The 16,787-nt window shown below is 42.5% G+C and overlaps 1 non-coding gene across 1 annotated transcript; it reads right to left on the bottom strand.

Annotated features, from left to right (window-relative positions):
- Window positions 1-755: 755 nt before the first annotated feature.
- LOC120252229 lies at window positions 756-862 on the bottom strand. Its single transcript, XR_005533772.1, has one exon. It is a non-coding gene; the product is annotated as a small nucleolar RNA R71 (small nucleolar RNA).
- Window positions 863-16,787: the final 15,925 nt, after the last annotated feature.

The raw sequence follows: 16,787 nt of genomic DNA, 5'->3' as shown, positions 1-16,787 counted from the left end.
TGTGGATTCGACCCCGCTCATCCAGGATTATTACTTCGACAAACCCGTGCACTTGCGGGATATAAGCAAGGGGACCTTGTCAAGTTTTTGGAGCCGTTGCCCGGGAGCTAGGCGTTTAGAGATACTTTGCACTTTGTTTTCTTAGCTATTTCACTACACATTCTATTTCATATCTTCTTATTCTATCATCATTCTGATTTTCTTTTTCTTTACTTTTGGTACAGCTCCAGGTTATGACCCGAGGGAATCCATCAATATTTATTGAAGGAGACCCTGAGCTTGAACATACACTTCGAAGGAAAGGGAAAGAACCTGTACAAGAACAGCCTAATCCAGCTGATTTGGAAGTAGAAGGATCTGACAACATGGCAGAACAAAATGAGCAACAACGAACACTATCCAATTATGCCAGACCTTCAGTGTTGGGGACACAATCGAGTATTGTGCGTCGCCCAATTATAGCTCAGAATTTTGAGCTAAAGCCGGCATTCATCCATATGGTGCAGCAGTCCACACAATTCAATGGTTTTGCCGATGAGGATCCAAAGAGTCACATAGAGAGTTTCCTCGAGGTGTGTGACATGATGAAGATAAATGGTGTGACGGATGATGCCATCAAATTGAGAGCCTTCCCATTTTCCTTAAAGGGGAAAGCAAAGTAGTGGCTACACTCATTACCTTGGGCATCAATCACTACATGGGAGGAGATGGTAGAAGCTTTTCTAGCCCGTTATTTCCCTCCAGGAAAATCAGCAAAGCTTAGGAATGAGATCTCATCCTTTATGGAGTTGGAATTGGAGTCTCTATTTGAGACATGGGAAAGGTTCAAGGAACTCCTGCGCAAGTATCCGCAACACGGATTCCAGGAGTGGATGATCATTCAAACCTTCTACAATGGTTTGAACCCAAGTACAAGGCAACTCTTGGATGCGGCGGCACCATAGGTAGCAAGACACCCGACGAGGCTCGTCAATTGATTAAAGAAATGGGGTTAAATAGCTACCAGTGGAACGCTAGGGAAAAGAAAAAGGTGGCCGGTCTCCATGAAATTGATGCGGTAACTTCATTGGCGGCCCAAGTGGAGAGTTTGAGTAAGAAGCTAGATCTTATAGCTTCGAATAGAGTTGCGGCCATGACCAATTGCACCGGTTGTGGTGGAGGACATGCTCCCTCCGATTGCCCAATCGTCATTGGTGATGTTTCTTCAGTTGAGAATGTTGACTTTGTAGGTAATGGAATGAGACCTCAAGGGAATCCATACAGCAACACCTACAATTCAGGTTGGAAGAATCATCCCAACTTTTCATGGAGTAATCAAGGACCACAGAAGACCATGGGGCCATCGGGGTTCCAACAACAACAACAAGCCCCTCAAGTGGAAAACAGAATTTCAGGCTTGGAAACCCGAATGACGGATTTGGAGAAGCACTTGGCTAGATTTGTTCAATCGGCAAATACAAGGTTTGAATCAGTCGAGGCTACACTTCGCAATCACACCGCCTCCTTGCACAATCTTGAAAATCAAGTGGGGCAAATTATGAAATCTCTTTCCGAAAGGCCACATGGGAGTTTACCAAGCAACACGGAAACCAACCCGAGAGAACATGTGAAGGCGATCACTTTGAGAAGCGGTCATGAGGTTGAAAGGAGGCTTCCGAGTGAGAAGCCGAAAGAACATGCACCCGAGGTTGTTGAGGTTGAGAAGGGCGCAAACAAAGAGAAAGAGGTGGCACCCCCACCTTTCAAGCCAAGAATCCCTTATCCCTCTAGATTGAAGAATGACCAAGGGGATGAACAGTATAAGAAGTTCTTGAGTTTGTTCAAGCAACTCCACATCAACATTCCTTTTGTTGAGGCTTTGGCTCAAATGCCTAAGTATACAAAGTTCCTCAAAGACCTATTGACCAACAAGAAGAAATTGCAGGAGAATGCTTCAGTGGTGCTTGATGCTTCATGCTCAGCGGTGTTGCAAAAGAACATGCCGAAGAAGAAGAAGGACCCGGGAAGCTTCATTATTCCGTGTAACATCGGCAACTTAGGTGAGGAAATGGCATTGGTGGATTCATGAGCAAGTATCAACGTCATGCCATACACTTTCTTCCAAAAGCTAGGCTTGGGTGAGCCTAGGCCTACTCAGATGACTTTACAATTGGCGGACCGAACGGTACGACATCCGAGAGGCATCATTGAAGACGTGCTTGTCAAGATGGACAAGTATATTTTTCCGGTTGACTTTGCAGTGCTAGATGTCGATGAAGATGCAGATGTACCCTTGATATTTGGGAGACCATTCTTGCGGACTTCCAAAGCATTGATTGACATAGACGGCGGAGAACTCACATTGAGAGTCGGAGACGATAAGCTCACTTACCGCCTTGCTGAAGCCATGCGGCATTCTCTCGATTTTGATGACACTTTGTATTTTCTAGATACTACTGATGAGATTGTTGATGAATATATACAAGAAATGTTCAACCCCGATCCGTATGAAGGTTTGTTCGACCAAGAGGAGAGCAATGAAGAAGTAATGATGCTTGGTTCGAATGGAGAGGAAACATCTACCCTGGGGATCTTGAAGAATGTGCTCCGGAAAATGAAGAGGGCTAGGAGACGCCACCGAAAATGCCCCAAGACTATTGGAGACGTACATGAGCTAAGGAAGTTGGACGAACGATTGCTAGGTGGTCCAAAGCCTGATAGTACACCCTCTACCCTCAAGAGACTTTGCTCATCATGCTTTCAAGTTATGGGTAAGAGGGCAACCTTCATTCATGAACCCCCGTGAGGTAAGAAAGATACGTCAAGCTTAGTGATGTTAAACAAGCGCTTCTTGAGAGGCAATCCAAGTGTTTACTATTTTCGTACCTTTTAGTTTAGTTTGTTTGTATGAATAAATTGTTAAGTGTTGGTGTTGAAATTTTTGAGTATTTGTGCTGCGATTTTATTGTGGGTTTTTAAAAGAATTCATTGTGTGTTTTGTTGCGAATTGGCGAAGTTTGGTCGTTTGAGTTCTATTTTGTGTTTTTATCTGGTAAATTTTGCATAATAGGGCAGGCTCTGAGTGTGTAGACATGTTCAGACTAGTTCTGCAGAGCCTGCAGGTTTTTCTAAGTCATCCAGAGAAAACACACGGGCGTGCAGAAATTCCACACGCCCGTGGATGTGTACTGTGAACTCATCCAGAGAGGGCACATGGGCATGCGGCTGCCCCTGTGGATGACCATGTGACTGCCCTTGTTGCAGAGTTGGGCAAATTCTCCCGAGAACACACAGGGGCGTGGACTCGCCCCTGTGGGTGACCTTGTTAACCACACACGGGCGTGGGTAATTTCCGCACGCCCGTGCGAAACTCTGCAGGTTGTTCCCTCCATCCCGAGAAAACACAGGGGCGTCAGGGTGCGCCTCGTGAATTGGGCTTAGAATGTCCACGCCTGGGGGAATTTCCACCCGGGCGTGGAAGACTTGATATCTTTCTCGAATGTCCGTGGAAGCCACGTGGGCGCATGCGCCTCGCTGGATCCGGGCGCACGGGCGTGGATAATTTCCGCACGCCCGTGGGAGATCGTTCTAAGTCAGTGAGAGTTTTTCCCGAGAGCGCACAGGGGCGTGCATACGCCCCTGTGGAGCTTTTGAAGTGAGGCACACGGGCGTGGGGAATTTCCACACGCCCGTGTGGATGCACAGAACGTTCAAAAGTCGCGAGTTCTGTTTAAAAAGGGGATGATTTCTCTCCTTCTTCACGACTCCTTTTCACTTGAAAACACTCTCACAACATTCTCCGAGTCCATTGCGCCAGTTTGGTGGGATTTTAACAAGTTTTCAGGCCGGCTCTTTATTTCCTCACTTCTCCTCGTCGGTAAATTCATTTTCTTCATCTTCTTCATCAATTCATGATTTCTATTGATTAATCTGGTTAATAATGCTTCGTTTCTTCAATTGGAACAATGATTTACGTTTAGAACGAAGTTAGAGATATTATTGAGTTGTATTTTTGGATTGTTGATGCCTGGCCGTGCGGTTCTCACGCCCCGTGAATCCACACGGGCATGCGGAAATTCCACACGACCGTGTGGATTTCTGCAGTATTGTTTTATCAACTTGTTTGACTAATTTTGTTTAAATTTGGCAGATCATGGCACCTAGGACAAAGAAGCAAGCTGATAAGAGGCCACGTGAGTCATCCTCTGAGCCCGAGGGCATGCGATTTGCGATTCCCGAACATCAGACCCGTTATGAGCGCTTATCGAGACTCCGCTTCGGACATACTCGATTCCTGGACACGACTATACTACGAGATCTTCAGCAGGGAGATGAGTTCACTGATGAGGTTGAGGACCTTGTTTCAGATGGTGGTTGGCGGCAGTTGTTGATGATTAGAGAGCCAGCTATCCGAGAGTTTGCACTTGAGGTGCTCTCCTCGTTTGAGTTTGATAGAGCGTATGCGAGCTTCAACAGTTTGGGCACCATTCAGTTCAGAGTGTTTGGACGCCACCATAGCTTGAGCATTACGTAGTTTTCCATACTACTTGGCTTATACGAGGAGGCATTCACAGATTCGGGAGGAGTATGCACGCTGCCCTCATCGATTATCCCCGGAACCTTGACCCAGCAGAGAACTTACAGAGTGCTATGTGGTCAAGGTCAGTATGAGCCGGGGGTCTCCAAGGCCACGTGCCTTTCCCGACCTGCCTACAGATATTTGCACGCCATCATGAGTAGGTCGGTGAATGGCCGTGGCGATAGTACTGGTGTCTTGAGCCGCCAGGAGTTGTTGTACTTGTACTCGATGGTAGAGCGCATACCGATCCACTTAGGGCACATCTTGGCTGATTACATCAGACACCAGGGACAGTACGCTAGACTGGGAGCGATCTTCTCGGGCCCTTACATTATGAGATTAGTCCTGGGCATGGGTCTCTTGGATTCGATTCGCAGAGCCTAGAAGACGAGTGTACCTGCTCCACTGGGTCTAGAGATGATGCGGTTGATGGGCATGGTCCGTAGGGATTTCGGACAGGGGTTTTTTTGCGTTAGTCCCTACCAGCCCCGAGATAGGCGAGGATGAGGGGTGATGACGCCGAGCATCTCAGCCCGCCCCCGAGCCTCAACCAGCATCGATGGAGACCGAGGCACCTCCAGCAGCCGAGGAACCACCCCCAGTGCGTATGTTTTCACCTTCTCGAGCCAATGATCGCTTTGAGAGGCTCGAGAATGCTATAGGAGTGGTCCCGAGCCGAGGTTGCCGAGATTAGGGCTACGCAGGCCACTCAGTACACAGAGTTCATGGCGCGTTTCGACATATTACAGCGGATCCTAGTGCAAGACATTGCCTCATCATTTGTCCTACAGCCTAGGACTGTTCAGGCCCCGCTAGTGCCTCCAGCACCTCCATCCTCGACCCCGAAAGACCGGAGGACCCACTATATGCTTCCACTTCAGCTGAAGCAGCAGTGAGCCCCGAGAGCGACTCCGACACTTGACCTTTCTTTTTACTTTCATGCATTTTTACTTTATCTTATTTTTCTTGTTTTTTTAGACTTGTTCACTCGTAGGATTTTTTTCTTCCGAGTTTATGTTATTTTTGCATTATCGAGTTGTATTCATTTGCTTCATCTTTTTATACACTCGAGTTATTTTTTTGTTTTTTTCTTGAGCTTCACTCGAACCCCCTCGTGTATGCGTGCGAGATGGTCTTGTCTTCTTGGAAATTGAGACTTAGTCATGGGCACGGTCAAGGTGCTTTCGAGCACTTGGCCGTCATGAGCTTCACAACCCATTGGAACACTACTCCCGATGAATTAGCTTCATCAAACGCAACACTAGAAGTCATGGGAGTATTGTTTTGATTGCTTCTCCCACATCTATTTTTTTGAATGATATATTTTTGAGTGAGCTTGCATGTGTACATTGAGGACAATGTACAACTTAAGTGTGGGGGGAGTTTCATAATGTGCACATCTTTTTCTATCGTTCTTGATTGATATATGCTCACATAGCCAATGGCGGTTAACGTTAGTTGCAATGTTTGTATTCTCAAGTCTAGGAGAATTGTTAACATTGAATGTTTTTCATGCTCTAGTTCTTGCTTGAATTTTTTTAGGAATTTTTTGCCCGATTTACACTTAGTGCACTACTCACTCTTTGAACTCTATTGGAAACTCATGTTTGATGTTAAAGGGACTAGTTAGGTTTACTTCTTTTTGCTAAAATTGAGGAACAAAAATAGTTTTTATTGTTTATTTGTATTTGTTGGGTGGAAAGAGCTACCACCTATGAAGAATGAAGCTACTCTCACAAGTCGGATACTAGTTATGCCCTAATGAGAGAAAGAGCTATCTCATAGGATGAGTGAAAGCTACCACCCGGGTAGAAAGAGCTACCACCTCGAAAGTGTGAAAGCCACCTTAGCGGCCGCTTTGGAAAGGGATACCTTAGAGGATGTGTGAAGCTACTACCATCTTTTAAAATTTTTATCACTTTTGTAGATAAATAAGTCCCTTGTACTTAGAACTTTGAGGAGTATAACTTGGGGTGTTTTGAGAGAGTTCACACACTTACACGAAATTCGGGTTTGTTATCCTTTTTGATTCAAGTTTTTTTAGCTAGAGCATTGATTTTTTTCGTATTTAGTGTTGAAATTTTTCCTTACTTGTAGAATACTTTCTTTGTATACCTCGGTGAACCTAAGGCCAAGCACTTTTCAATATTTTTCTTCATTGATGCACGTAATGTTTTAATGTTTGCTTGAGGACAAGCAAAAAGCTTAAGTGTGGGGGAGTTTGATAAGTGCTTGTGCGATATGAATGCTGAGCGTTCATTCCTTATGTTGAGCATTACTTTTCTCGTGTTTTTACATTAATATGTGTGTTTTTATGTTACTTTTACGCGGTAGGGGTTGTGAGGCCAAGTATGAAAGGAAATAGGGCCAATGTGGATCATAATGCACCTATTTTGGAGGAGATCTTGCTAAGGTTCAAACGCGAAGACATAGGACAGGTGTGAGATGCTAGAGTGTGTGCCAACCTCCTCGCATTCGAGTGAGGACATCCATTTGGAGGGGCACAAAGGCGGTCACACTCGAGCATTCCGTCTTATGCATACAAGAACAAGAACCCCACCAACATATATATCATTGAAGAAGCAAGTGATTCACGACGTGAACGTGTGCCCGTTTGCGTTACCCCGATGAAAGTATGGAATTGGGAAGTTATTCAGGTCGGAATCGTAGCGGGGAATGGAGCAAACATCAGAAAATTACTCATAGCAACACGTATAGCCGCAGAAATCATAGAAACAGAGAATCCACACGGGCATGTGGAAATTATCCACACCCGTGTGGAAATTCGCACGGGCGCGTGTACCATCCACGCCCGTGGAGTTGCCCGATTCCAGCACTATTTAAAAGCCGGTTCAGCCCCGATTTTGGTATTCTTTTTCTCCATCTTTTCCCCAACTTGCGAGAGGGCTTGGCTAGGGTTTTGAGTGGGTATTGGCCAAGGTTTTTGGAGAGGTTCTACGGCTCTGACATCGTGATTCCAATAGGGACAAGGTTGGTAGGGGAGCTTCGATCGAGGCGTATCCTATACCGGACGAAGGAATCCTTGGACGACGACTAGAGGACTTTCCATAAGACCATTGACATGACTATCGAGGGGTTTATTTATGGATTCATTGCTTTTACATTCTATTTCTTTGATTGTACTTAGCTCCATGGAGAGCTAAACCCCTTAGAGGGTACTTGGGTGATTGTGAACCCTAGGATGTATTTGTTTCTTTGAACTTCTTTATTATGCTTTCAATAAATTGATGTTTATTGTGAGTTCCAACCTTGAATGCTTGATTGTATGAACATTTCCCCTAGAGTGACACTAGTGTTGAGAGTTCTTGTTGGTAACCTTGTGAGTGAGTGACACACCATGAGCGTTAGACAAAGCTAGGTTGGAGAGGGTTGAGAGGGTGAGTCGAGAGGTACAGGAGCGTCCCTTTTCCCCTCCGACGTGATAGATTCTACCTCCGTTCCTCGAGTTCTTTGCGGCCATAATAGAGTGAATGATCTAAGGGATGAATCTCCACTGGGGCCTAGTTGTGTGTGCAATGGAGTGAAGCGTTGAGGTGATCTTAGTATTTAGGGCTTAATTGTGGCTAGGGACCTTCCGCTCGACCAAAGGGTTAGGTCTAAATCTAGGAAGAGATTTATCACTTGGAATCCCTAGAGCTCATTGCAACTCTATGCGAGTGCGAGGTGTTGAGATTGTTCGATTTCTCCTCCGGGACATGTATAGAGTTACGCATAGTTGACCTTAGATTTGGGACTATGTATGTAAGGATTTCCACGACTCACCGTTGCATTGATTAGGAAGCATAATAGAGAGTTCTTGCACTTGAAGCGATTATCCTAGGTGAAACATCATCCGAGTACCCCATCTTTATCGATTGCCTTGCCTCCTCCTTACTTTTGGTCTCTTACTTGTTGCTTTTACTTTCTGAGAATTGAATCAATACCACACTTATCATTGTTGATACTCCACATAGCTAAGAATCGAATTAAGTGTCTTTACACCCTACTCCCTGTAGATTCGACCCCGCTCATCCGGAATTATTACTTTGACAAACCCATGCACTTGCGGGATATAAGCAAGGGGAACTTGTCAATCAACCACAAAGTATCTCAGATTTTGCATGGCTAAATCTTGAGGGTGTTGGTTCGAGTATTGTTTATCCTCTAGTTGTGGCAAACAACCTCGAATTGTAGCCGAATTCAATTCAATTGGTGCAATAAATGTGTTAGTTTGATGGATTTAGGACGAAGATCCTTATAAGCACATTAGAAACTTCTTAGAAATCTGTGACACTTATAAGGTGAGCAATATTTCAAAGGAAGCAGTTTGTTTGAGACTCTTTCCATTCACATTGTGAGGAAGGACCAAGCAGTGGTTAAATTCCATGCGCCCAGGGTCTCTCACAACATGGAAGTAGACTTTTGAGGCACTTATTGCTTGTTTTTTTCCCTTCTAAGATCCCCAAACTCAGAAGTGACATTTCCTCTTTCAGCCAATTAGAATATGACTCATTATATAATATATTGGGAAAGGTATAAGGAAATGTTGAGGAAATGTCCTCAGCACATAATTGTTGAATGGATGCAAATCCAGTTCTTCTATAATGGACTGACTTCCAACAAATAGATGCATGATGCAGCCACCGGAGGTTCATTGTTTAAGAAGCAACCGAGTGAGGCACAAAATATGATTGAAGAGATGGAAAAAATGAGTATCAATGGAGTCCGAAAAGGACCAAACTGGCGAAGATTGCCGGTATTTATCAAGTGGATGTCATCACAACTCTCATAGTACAGGTGGAAGAAATAACTAAAAGATTGGACACCATGCAATCTCCATCTTCAAGTTTAGGACCTATTCATGATCATTCTGGCCACTTATGTGACCCAAGATATTCCTCCTATAATGATGCAAGTACAGAACAGATTGAACAAGTGGACTTCTTTGGTCAGAACCATCACTATCAGAACAACCTATTTAGCAACACATATAATGCCGTATGGAGGAATCATCCAAATTTTTCTTGGAGTTAGCCGGGAAAGGGACAGTTGGCTCAGCAACAGCAGCAATACAAGCCTCCACCTCAAATTGCACAACAATCGCAGTTCTCATCCTCCTTAGAACCTTCCAACAACCTCACCAGTTTAATGGCTAAATTCATCAAGAGTACCGAGACTCAGTTCACAGGTAATGATGAGATGATCAGAAACACCAATATAACTATGAGGAATTTGGAGCACTAGGTAGCCCAAATGTATAAACTACTGGAGGAAATGCTACCAGGGTCCCTCTCGAGCAACACTGTACTGAACCCGAAGGAATCACTGAATGGTATGACATTAAAAAGTGGGAAGCAGCTACCTAATTCTATCAAGATGGAGCTTCAACCAGAATTTGCTGAACCCATCGTGGTAACAGAAAATTCCAAACCTCCAAAGGCAAGGAAAGACCAACAAGATGAGTAGTACAAAAAATTCCTTGACATGTTTAAAGCTTTGCACATTAATGTCCCATTTGTAGAAGCCCTTGCTCAGATGCTGATGTATGCCAAATTCTTGAAAAATCTACTCAAGAAGAAAAAGAAGTTGGAGGACATATCCTCTGTGATACTCATTGAGGAGTGTTCTGCTTTAATATGCAACAAACTTGCCACGAAGGAGAAAGATCTAGGGGATTCATCTTTCCTTTCATAATAGGAGGTTTAGTTGATGAGAAGGCCATTGCTGACCATGGAGCAAGTATTAACCTAATGCACTACAAAAGTTTTCAAAGACTTGGTCTTGGGGAGCCTAAACCCACCAACATGACTTCGCATTTGGCAGACAAATCCACCTAATGAATGAGGGCATAATTGAAGACATTCTGCTTAAAGTGGACAAGTTTATATTTTTGGTGGATTTCATCATTTTAGATATTGATGACAAGTTTGAAGTGCCGTTAATATTAGGGTGGCCATTTATAACAACTTCCAAAGCTCTCCTTGATGTCAATGATGGCCGAATGATACTTATAGTTGGGGACGAAGAAACCACTTTCAGACTTCGTGACTCCATGAGGCATACAATGGACTTCAATGATACATGTTATTTTGTTGATGTTGTTGATGAGGTTGTCCTTGATTTTTTACAGGAGACATTCATGAAAGATTAACTTGCTAATTTGTTATAGGATACCCCCTTGGATGATGAGGGACATGAGGACGTAATAGAAGAAGCTCAAAATTTGTACTTGGTGGCCAGAAAAGAAAAAGAACCACCAAGAAAATGGATCTCCAAAGTAAGAAGGTGGTGGAAAAAAGTTACATCTAGGAAGAAGAATCCACCCACCTCACCGCCAACGCCATACAATACTGAGCATTCTGCTACTTAGAAATTTGGTGAGGTCCATTTGATTAACATATTATTACCATATACTTGCAATTGTGTCACAGGTGGCCAAGAGAGATCTCGATTTCACGAACCTCCTTAAGCACAAAACAGACATGTCAAGTTAGTGACGTTAAACAAGCTCTTCTTTTGAGGTAACCCAAGTCATTTGTTTGTTTTGTTAGTTTTGTTTGTTCATTTTTCTCTTGTTTAACTGTTATTTCATTTTTGGATCATTGGTCATCTTGTTGCACGTCATCTGCACTCTCTTATGATTTTTCTCAGTATCCCTATGATTTGGCATTCATTCCGAAATTGTTTTACTTTAGACCATGTATCTTGATGTTCATTGGGGATGGAAGAACTTTTCTTCTGGAAAATTTTAGGCATAACACGGGAAGAACATGCGTGTGACGTTGATTTTCATTGACTGCAAATTTTTAATTTTCCAAGATTAACACAGGCTTAACAAGAGCGTGTCAAGGAGTGATATGTTTTCTAATCACCTGCCACAAGTATGTCATGACTGTTTTGAATTTTATCACTCTTCTGAGATTTTCAGCGGGGTTGGCACACTCGGTGACACGATCGTGTCTCACCTATTTTTTCTTACTCTAACACTCACTATCTGGCACGCAAGTGTAACGTACATGTTCGGGCGTGATCGTTCAGGTTCCGCTATTTGCTTTTAAAACCCTAACACCCAACAGTTGCACCCTTTGATCGTGTCTCTTCTCCCGCAACGGTTGACTCTCCCTCTCCTCATTAGGCCTATAAAGTGCAGTATGTTAATTTGTCAGTTTCCATCGCTGATTTCCTTCTTTTTCTTTATCTTCCTTTCGAATTTGATAAGTGATTGACATTTTCCTTTGTGTATTTCAGAATTGCAAGGTTTGGGTTTGCGATTTGTAACTCCTAGATATCATTTATGAGATTTACTTCACTTTCGATACCATGGTTAATTGAATTGACGGTAGTTGACCATCGTAGTTCTTTTGGGGATAATGATCGATGCTGACACGAATGTGTAATTCCACATGACACAATCGTGTCATCATTGGGCACTTTCTTTTGCACGATCCTGCTATCACAAGGACGTGGTAACTGTGCTCTTAGCACGATCGTGTACTACCTAAATTTCAATGTTTTGAACTAATTTGTTTCACTTGTTCTGTGCAAACAATGCCAAGGAAGAATATCACTGCAGGGCCTTCTAAGAGGCCTAGAGCTGATGCCTTATCCTCTGGAGCAGAATATAGACCCACATTCTATACTCAGCCCTGTATTGAGTGATACACCCATCTCTCTCATCGACGCTTTAGTGAATGAAGAGAGATAGATAGATTGGGAAGTTTTACATAAGATAGGACTGGAGGCCGAAAATGTAGCAGTTATTGAGTGCTGGGCCATAGTGTCAGCTATTTCAGATCACCGATAACACCTATGAGCATATGGTGCTAGAGGTGTTGTCCACATTCGAGCTGTCGTGAGGTACTATTACTTTTCATCGTGCTGACTTCATTCAGTTCCAGGTTTTTGGTACACTACATGGTATGAGCCTCATTGAGTTCTCCATCCATTTATGCTTATATGGCACCGAGTTTACTCGCACACCGGCCTATGATAGCCTGCTTACCTCCAGACCTGCAGGGGAGTCACTTAGTAATGCCTCATGATGGTTGAGTTCATCTCTTAATTATGATCATCGTCGAACTAAGGCTACTGCAATCTGCTCCCCAGTGGCTGCACTACATCCATTTTCTACTCAGTCATACTTTGACAGGTCACGGTCGCAGCACAGCCATCATCAGTTTGTGAGATTTTGATTTTTTGTCAGCCCATATATTACTAGGTTAGTCCGCCATTTGGGCGCTCTTCAGGGACCGACTGGATGGAAGTGGTAGGAGGCGTGGTTCCCTATGTCCCTCGAGATGTTGCGTTCGATGAGGATGGTGCGTAGGGTTTAGACCGTACGAGGGACCAAGTATAGGGTCACGTCGACCGATGATCCACCTACTACTGACACGATACCCCTACCCTTCATCTCAGGCAACCTCTTCTTGTCCACGATTACGGTCACCACCTCACGCTCCTGAGCCGATTTTTTGTTCATCCGCTGCATTTCAATGGCTACATTGGAGTGTGGTATACATTGCTGAGCACTTGGGGATGCGGTTATCTCCAGAGCATACCTCCCTGTGCGGCTTGCTTGAGATGTTGAAGTGGATACTGCAGATTTGTGGGATTTGGATACCTCTGCCACCCCCTCTGATGATGATTCTGGCTTTGATAGTGTTGCCTTTTGATGCCAGCGATCCTTGTTTTTCCTTATGTTTCTTTTAGTACTTTGTGTGTGTTTTTCTATTTCATCTTTGCTCTAAAGTTTAGTTAGCAACGGGTTCCCCTGCTGCACTAAAGTTTTGGTTTGTTTTCTTTCTTATTTATTACATTATCATTTTGCTACTTATGTATGGTTCCCTTGTGTCCCACTGTGTATCTCAGGGATTATGCGAGTGCTTGGAGTTGGCAGCACATGAGAGCGATACCATAACTCTCTGTGTTTGGATTTGGGGAGGAGCGCATGTGAGCAGCACCATTTTTCTTTCCATCTAGGGCAGTCGCTTAACCCTTTTTCCTTACCTATTCCTCGTTATATTGCATCTCTTATTTATATTGAGGACAATGCAATTTTCAAGTGTGGGGGAGGCTTGCATGCTTATGGTTGATGAGTGCATTGCTTATGATGATCTATGATTAGTTATTGGTGATTTTTAAACCTAGGGTGGATAACTGTGTGTAAGTAACCATTGTAGTGAATCATGACTTGCTTTTACTTCCTTAACCTAAAATCCTTGTTACCCATCCCTAATTATGGTTCAACACATCCTTGTGTTAAGTCATTGTGTTAAAAAAAAATGGAATGTCGGATTCCTCTTTAGGAATGCCCTACCAATCATTTTGTAAAGTTTTGTTTTGTAAAAAAGATGGCATAAAGAGCTATCACCTTGGATGAGTGAAAGCCACTCTTGAGTAGTCGAATTTTGGGCATCACAAATGTACATTCGATAACCTACAAAGGGAAAAGGCTACCTTTAGGATGTATGAAGCTACTACCCATTGAGCATTATTCCGTTTTTAATCTCTTGTGACCATGGGGAACATAAGTTCGGGTTTTCAAACACACACGCACTAGGTTTTGGAAATAAGAGTATAGTTATTATTGTGCATTCATGTTCTTACTAACCACCATGTCCTCTTTTCATTTGAAATTTTCACCATCTTTCTCCTTAGATCAGAAGCATTGCACTCATCTCTTTTGTTATTGAGTATCTAGTGATTGCTTAAGGACAAGCAACAACTCAAGTGTGGTGGTATTTGATGTGTACACTTTATATATATGTTTTAATGGCCTATATTCATCAATGTACTTGTTCTCAAGCTTACTTATATGCATATGCGGTGCTATTCTAGGTATTTTTGTTGTGTGTCCAGGAATTGGGTTGCTCGATGTAATTTGGACTAAAATTGGGAAAAAAATGAAAGAATACTTGGATAGGGCTTAAGTACCCAAGCTGGACATGGGTGAGACACGCTCGTGTCCCCCTACTGAATATTTCAGCCTGATGTGTGTCCCAGTAAGAATTCTATGTAGAAGGTTGTTCTCAAACTTGACACGGTCGAGACACAGTCGTGTTTGTGCCACTGAAAAACTCAGCCCGAAGATAATTTTACTCAAGAAGAAGTGACACGGCTGGGTGCTCTAGACACATTCGTGTCCCACCCCCGCGATGTGAAGACACGATCGTATCCCTACTACCAAATATTGCAGACAAGCCCTCGCCAATTTCAATCAGAATTTCCCCAACACAACATGGTCCGGACATGCTTGGGTGTCGACCGTGTCAAGCCTGAAATCTGCCTTTTTAACTCCAGTTTCTAGGGTTTCATTTCCATCTTTGTTCAGGAATTTTGATCTCCACCGGGAGGACATTGATGAGAGCAAAGATCAAGCTTATCCACACCTTCTAAGGTAACAAGGAGCAAGTTGGAGGCACGAGGGTAGTGGTGCTAGCACTCGTAACTTAACCTCCGAGGAAAAACTTGAAGAGAAAGGAGTCATGTCTTCTTTCTTTAGATTTATTGTTATCTCCTCCATGTTGTACCCACCCATGAGGGGCTAGCTGGCCACGGTGCCCCGGGATGCGAATTATGTCACTCTATATGCTTTGAACACTTGTAGTTTTATTGATTTATGTAGTTCTTTTCATTCTTGTGTTAAATCTTGTGTTGCAAAACTTGATGTACTTGATCTGCATAGTTACTTAGGTAAAACTCGATGGTGGATGCCACAGTTGTTGTTACCCTAGGCAATGGCAAAATTTGGTGAGCATGAACCCATAGTTATCTCAACAAAACTTGATGTAGTTGAGAGCCGTAGTTGCAACATTGCTCTTGAGCACACACTAGAACCTAGGAATGTACTTGGTAAATCTTGAGAGCGTGCGGGCATCACTAAGGTCATAAAGAACATCCCGGGCATTATTCTCTTGTTGTTGACACTTGATCCATTCTGCTTGATATCTTCACCGTTCCTTGTCTTTTATCTCATTTACTATTCTGTTTATCTTAGTTATTACAATCTCCAATTCGTTTCTAACTAGAGATCACTGTTAAGTTAGTATTTTAGTCTAGTAACTGAGCTTTGACAACCCTACTCCTCACAGGGTACCACTATATTACTTGTATTCAACCAGTGCAACTATATAGAACACATCTATTATTGTTTTGATTAAAAAAAGGAGATATTCAGGAAAAAGGATTACTATTTGTTTCAAAACTGAAGAATAGGACACATTCTATAAAGAAAACATAGGATTAGTGTTTTGATAGAAAGATAGGAGACATTCCAAAAAGAAAAAATATAGGATTAGGGTTTTGATTGAGAAATAGGACCCATTCGGAAAAGAAAAAATAGGATTAGAGTTTTGGTTCAAAAATATGTAACACTACTAAAAGAAAACATTCGATTATGGTTTTGGTTAAAAATATTCACAATAAAAAACATAGGATTAGGATTTTTATTCAAAAAAAATTGAGACATTCCTAAAAGAAAATAAAGGATTAGGGTTTTAATTCAAGACCCAAAAAAAGGACACATTCCGAAATGAAAATAGAGAATTAGTGTTTTGATTAAAAAAAGGAGACATTGTGAAGAGAAAACATAGGATAAGAATTAGGATTTTTAATCAAAAATAGGAGGCATTATGAAAAGAAAATATACGAATAGGTTTTCGATTGAAAATTAGGCGAATTTATGAAAAGAAAACAAACGAATAAGGTTTTGATTCAAATATAGTAGGCATTCCAAAAAGAAAGCATAGGATTAGGGTTTTGATTTAAAAATAGGAGACAATAAAAAATAACAGACATTCCCAAAAGAAAACATAAGATTATGGGTTTGATCCAAACATATTAGGCATTCCGGAAAAAAAACATGTAGGATTAGGATTTTTATTCAAAATTAGGAGTCATTACAAAAAACAATTTACGATTATGTTTTTGATTTAAATATAGTAAGCATTGGCAAAAGAAAACATAGGACCCTGAAAGGTCATAACGTGGTCCATATAGACTGTATGGACCCTGGTATATCCAGAAACTTTCTATAGAGTCATACTGGCCGTATGGACCCCGTATGGAACCTGGCATAAAGCTGAAATTTATAGTTTAAAAGCCATTTTTCTTATTTTTTTCTCATTTTTTTACACTCTTCCTTGAGCCCTTTTCTCTTCCACTTTCCTCCTCCTCTAGAACCTTCATCTCTACTTCTCAAACACATTATTCTTTGCCTTGAATTAAGAAG

Source organism: Dioscorea cayenensis, chromosome 20 (assembly GCF_009730915.1).
Source record: "Dioscorea cayenensis subsp. rotundata cultivar TDr96_F1 chromosome 20, TDr96_F1_v2_PseudoChromosome.rev07_lg8_w22 25.fasta, whole genome shotgun sequence".
Classification (NCBI taxonomy): Eukaryota; Viridiplantae; Streptophyta; class Magnoliopsida; order Dioscoreales; family Dioscoreaceae; genus Dioscorea; species Dioscorea cayenensis.
This window is presented reverse-complemented; position numbering and strand designations above follow the sequence as displayed.